Below are 6,369 nucleotides of genomic sequence, written 5' to 3'. Positions count from 1 at the left end.
ACGAATTTAAAAAGATTGATTTAATTGCGTAAATTTTGCAACTTACTTTAAAAGAAATGTTTATTTTTTCATCTCTTTATAATTTATCAACTAAATTTTTAATATACGTTTTTTTTTTTTTTTTGTTTGTTTAATTTATTTTATCGAGTTTTCTTAAAATTTCTTTCTGATGAAATGTCTCCTAGTTTAAAGTTCAATTTTTAGAACCTAAGAAAATTTTATCCAAATCCCTTGAGCTAACAGTTTGTTTGCATATTATTTATTAAGAAATAAGCTGTTTCTTTGTTACAATTCTCGTCTTTGTTTTCTATTAGTAACTTTGAAATTTTACGGGATATTTTTTGAATAGTTAGCCTATTCTTTGGAACCCTTTTCTATAAATATTTCGTCAAATTTTATTAGAAAAAGCGACGGATTTTAACTGGAAATCCCGCTGTACAATTTTTTTTAAAGCGACAATTTTTTTTTCCAGTTTGTAAATGTGAATATCGTGCTATCAGCTAAAATTTTTATGGTCGTAAAAAAATAAATTGTTTATTTTATATAATAACTTTCTTTCAAATCTAAAATCAATTTGTAGTAAATTATTTCTCCGAGCATAAACCGGTGAATAAGTAATACTTTGCCGGTTTATGCCCCTTTTTGTTATTTAAAAGCGCGCTAATTTGTAACCTTGCTCTGTGTTGCTATGAGAAATGTAAATTTTTAAGAGATTTTTTTTTTAAAGAATTTAAATTTTTTTTACTTTTTGATTGACTTTAAATTTTAATTTGCCCTAATTTTTTATTTAACTTTAAGATTGAGTTAAGAAATAACGAATATAAATAATAAGAAATAAATTAATATGTTATTATATATATATTAAAATAGTCTGTTGTTTTATGCATCAGTTTAATGAAAACCTAGAAGCAAAGGAAAGTTTTTTTAATCGCACAAAAATGTTAATGTTAAAAATGTTTGTATAAAAATTATCCAATAGAGTATAAATATTGCCATAAATTTATATTATTCCGTTAAAAGTAAAGTAAAAACCATAAGTGGTCTTCCTCTATTTTTTTTTTTCCATAATTTTTTTTTTTATGGCAAAGCTTAATTTAAAAGCGTGCGATATGCATACAACAGAAATGTAAAGGAGTTCTATTTTCAGATTTTTAACTAATGCGTTGAAATAAATACCAATAATAAAATGTTAGATTTTTTAACATGAAAATAAACTAACAGAAAGTTAGTTTGTTTTTTTCGTGGCTTTGGTCTTGGCCAAAATAGAAAATTTTTAGCCTTGTTAAATACTCTGGTTGATACTTAACTGAACTTTTGTTTTGCAGAATTATAAAACTATAATTTTGATACCAATTAAATTTGGTTGTTACCTGTTAAATAATTACATTTTTCATCAGTATTTCCCGATGATCTTTTATATAACTTGGATGGTATACTGCTAGTATATAAAAGTGTTTAACGAAGTATGCGTTAAATGAGTCTTTAATCATAGGCGCTGGAAGTGTTTAAAGACTTGGGGAGGGGTATCCCTCCCTGTTTGGGGGGCATTATCCCACTGAAATTTTTTTAGGCATAATTAACCCTGCTAAATGCAGATTTGCAATCCTTTTTAAATCATTATATTTAATTATTTGGTACAAAAACAATTACAGATACTGTAAAAAAATGCCCAAATACGGATGAACGTTCACGGGTTTTAGCCACAAAGAGTGCTGTAATGTTAACCTTGTCTAGATAATCTCTGTTGATGTGCATTAAAGCGAGGTGAGTGAGACGAATGTGATATTGTTGACCGCAGCCAAGTATAAAGCCGTCTCAATGCACTGAAGGACCTTTCAGAACCAGCTATGGATATTGGAACAGATAAACATAACTACCTGTTCCACCATGTCAAATAACCTGCGGGTACTTGGTTCAAGGTCTTTTAAATCTGCTGCTAGCTGGTGTAAATCTTTAGGCAGTGACTTGTCCTTAATCAACTGTGGAAGCAGTTGCAGCTGTGACTACAACATAGGAACATCGACATTATTTGGCAAACTTTGCAATAGCATGCTGGCTAGTGTGGCTGCATTACTTGTGGATGTGCATGAACCTATCAAAATAGCTTCTGTGCTTGCAATTTTATGCAATCCTTCTTGGTTAAAACGACACTGCAGTTCTGCAACTGAGTGGTCAATCGCTTCGAAGAGACTTTTCTTCCAGATAACATCTGTAGTTAATTGTTCAAATATATATATATATATAATTGTATATATATATATATATACATATATATGTATGTGTGTATATATATATATGTATGTGTGTATATATATATATGTATGTGTGTATATATATATATATATATATACATATATATATATATATATATATATATATATATATATATATATATATATATATAATTGTATATATATATATATATGTATGTGTGTATATATATATATGTATGTGTATATATATATATATATATATATATATATATATATATATATATATATATATATATATATATATATATATATATATATATAATTGTATATATATATATATATGTATGTATGTGTGTGTATATATATATATATATATATATATATATATATATATATATATATATATATATATATATATTATATATATATATATATGTATATATGTATAGATATATATATATATACATATATATATATATATATATATATATATATATATATATATATATATATATATAATTATATATATATATATATATATATATATATATATATATATATATATATATATATATATATATATATATATATATATATATATATATATATATATATATATATATATATATATATATATATATATATATATATATATATATATATATATAATTGTATATATATATATATATGTATGTGTGTATATATATATATATATGTATGTGTGTATATATATATATATATATATATATATATATATATATATATATATATATATATATATGTATATATATATATATATATATATATATACATATATATATATACATATATATATATATATATATATATATATATATATATATATATATATATAGAGAGAGAGAGAGAGAGAGAGAGAGAGAGAGAGAGAGAGAGAGAGAGAGAGGAAGATGTGGAACATTCGACTAATTAGCTGGTTTTTATTAATTTACAAATGATTATTTGCTAGATACAATGAAATTTTTTTAGCATTACAAGTAATGGTCTTAAACAAACAAATTAAAAAGATAATGTATATAAAACATTGATTTTTGTCAAATCTACCACTGTTTTAAAAGTAAGCATCAAAAAGGTCAAATATACCCCATTGCTGGGGTAGTTTCAACCACCTAGAGAGGAACTTTTAACCATATCATTTTTAAGAAAATAATAAATCTAAAGCTTTTTTTATTTTAAGTGTTTTATTGTACAAATGAAAGCTTTCCACAAAATACGTAAAAACAATTAGTAATAGCTATTAATAATAATAATAAGATTTGCGAAATTATATCAAAATGATAATAATGATGCCGCTCCATCTTTGTTGCAGTCTCAGACTTTAAAAGCGTTTATTTTTCAGATTGATTTCACTTTTCCTCTCTTTTTTAATTTTTTACAAATAAAGTTTCTCAATCTTTTCCTTTTCAGGAGTGTTAGTATATCATTAACTTCCCTGGTTTCCTCTTTATTTGTTTTGTTTTTGAGGAGTATTAGGCAAGGGCCGCACATGTTCTGGAATCAGTTTTTAATTATTAGAGTTATTCTAATAGTTGTAGGTAGAATGCGTTTCATTGGTTGATAAGGGTGGTAAATTACTTTGTAATGGCGTACCTATTACCTCTAGATTTTCACTTGGTCCTCCGATTACAGTTCTTTTTTTGACATTTCTGGGCATAAAATCTTTTTTGCGGCTTGTCGTTCAGACGGTGAATTATTGAAAATACTAATAATTGCTTCCTTTACTACATTTTCATTTCTTTTATTTTTATCTGTTTTTGTTACATATTTTTTGAGCCACTAAAAGATGAGAAAAATAAATTATAGTGGAATTTTCAAGCACCGGTCGAATGTTCCCCAGCTAGGTAGGTCGAATGTACCCCACACATGTTATATATAAACAAATGCTGTTAAAAGCCGAAATAAATTTTTCGAAGTAAACCCAACACAAAGGTTTTTAACTCAAGATATCATTAAATAATAAACAACACAAAAGTTTAGGAAATTAAAGTTGGTAAAGAGATTCTCTGCGTATTATTAAAACATAAAAAATTTACCTTTAATATAAATAATCAGATTTTCTTCTATGTACTAATAATAATAAAGATGGATCGATACTTGTTTCCCGCGATAGCTTAATAACAGACAAAACATGCATATGAACTTTAAGTGGTAATTTTAATTATGCTGGGAAATATAAGAAAAGGTCAAATGTTCCCCATGGTCGAGTGTTCCTCGTTTTCCCCTATATATATATATATGTATATATATATATATATATATATATATATATATATATATATATATATATATATATATATATATATATATATATATATATATATATATATATATATATATATATATATATATATATATGTAAATATATATATGTAAATATATATATGAAAATATATATATGTAAATAATGTATATGTTTATATGTAATACTATATACATGTATATATATATACATTATTTACACATATATATAAATAAATATATATATACTTTTTGTGGGTGTGCCATGCTAGACAAGAATAAAATGAGGATAGAAAACTAGGAAAGAATAATTTCAGAATAGAATGTTTTATGATAAAAATAAAGAAACCTTACTAGAAAAGAATTTTTGCAAAAGAATATTTTTTGGCAGAAATTTTGAAAAGAAACTTGAAATACTTTCTAAGAAAGAATATTTTTTAATAAACGTAAACAACTTGGTTGGAAAGAATTTTATTTAATAAATGCGAAAAACTTGCTAGGAAAGAATTTTATTTAATAAATCTAAAAAACTTGCTACGACAGAATTACCATTTATAATAAAAGTGAATCACTGATGAATGATTCAGAAATTTCAGATAATCTTTATTATTTCACAAAGATTTTGTTAGAATTAGATTATACTTATTTAACATTTATTCAATTAAAAATCATAACTGTAATTACCAAATTGCGCGCAAATTCTTTCTTAAAATTTCTTTGCTAGCACGTTTTTAAAATTTCTTTTCTAAAATTTCTTTGCTAGTACGTTTTTCCAATTTTCTTTGCTAGAAAGAAAATGACTTTTACTTGTGCGATTTCTATCCTAAAAAAGTCTTTACTAGCAAGTTTTTCATTTTTCTTTGCCAGAAAGGATATATGTATTTCAATCTTCTTTTCTATCCTTCAATTATTCTATCCTAAAAAGTAATCATGTTTTTTTCTATCATAGCAAGAATTTTCATGTTTCTTTCCTAGAAAGGCTTTCCTTAATTCTTGTCTAGAACCGGCCACCCTTTTTGTGTACACATAGCTGTCATATTTTGAAAATGTTTACGAGGGGGACTTAGAAAAACTTTTATACCATTGGATATTTGCCCACAAATATACCTCTACCGGCTAAAAAATTTTAACGATTTATTACCCTGACAACTAATTTAAAAATGTCCGAATTTGGCTCTCTGACTGAGCTGAAACTCATTTTGTATAACTATATATTTATATGTGTGTTGAGCAATTTTTAACAACCTTTAACCATTTTTCATAACTTATAAAATAAAAACAATTTAATAAGTTAAAAGCTTGCTGCATTTTAATCTATTAATGAGGAAGAGAAAGTTTTTCAAATTATTTTTAAATGCGGGTTAGAGATCAATTTCTCTTCGAAATTCAGTAAACTCCTGCCAAATGGAGAGACTTGACAGGTCTGTATACAGATATTAAACTCTAAATAAAACGATAAATAAATGTTAAACTATATAAATATTAAATTCTTAATAAATATCAAACTCTTAAATCTTGATAATAATTCCTTAATAAAATTTCCAAATCATCATGCCAATTTTTATATTTTTTAAAAAAAATGACTAGACAGGACGAAATTTTGAAATTTTAAAAAAAGCATGTATATATTATACGCACAGAATGCCTCTCTTATACATAAATACATATGTATATATATATATATATATATATATATTATATATATATATATATATATATATATATATATATCTTAAACATACATACATATATATGACTCTCTTAAACATACCTCTCTTGCCTCTCTTATACATACATACATATGCCTCTCTACATATGTATGCCTCTCTTATACATACCTCTCTTGCCTCTCATATAAATAAATACAAATGCCTCTTTT

Source organism: Hydra vulgaris, chromosome 12 (genome assembly GCF_038396675.1).
Source record: "Hydra vulgaris chromosome 12, alternate assembly HydraT2T_AEP".
Taxonomy (NCBI): Eukaryota; Metazoa; Cnidaria; class Hydrozoa; order Anthoathecata; family Hydridae; genus Hydra; species Hydra vulgaris.
The sequence above is the reverse complement of the archived record's forward strand: the minus strand, read 5'-3'. Positions refer to the sequence as shown.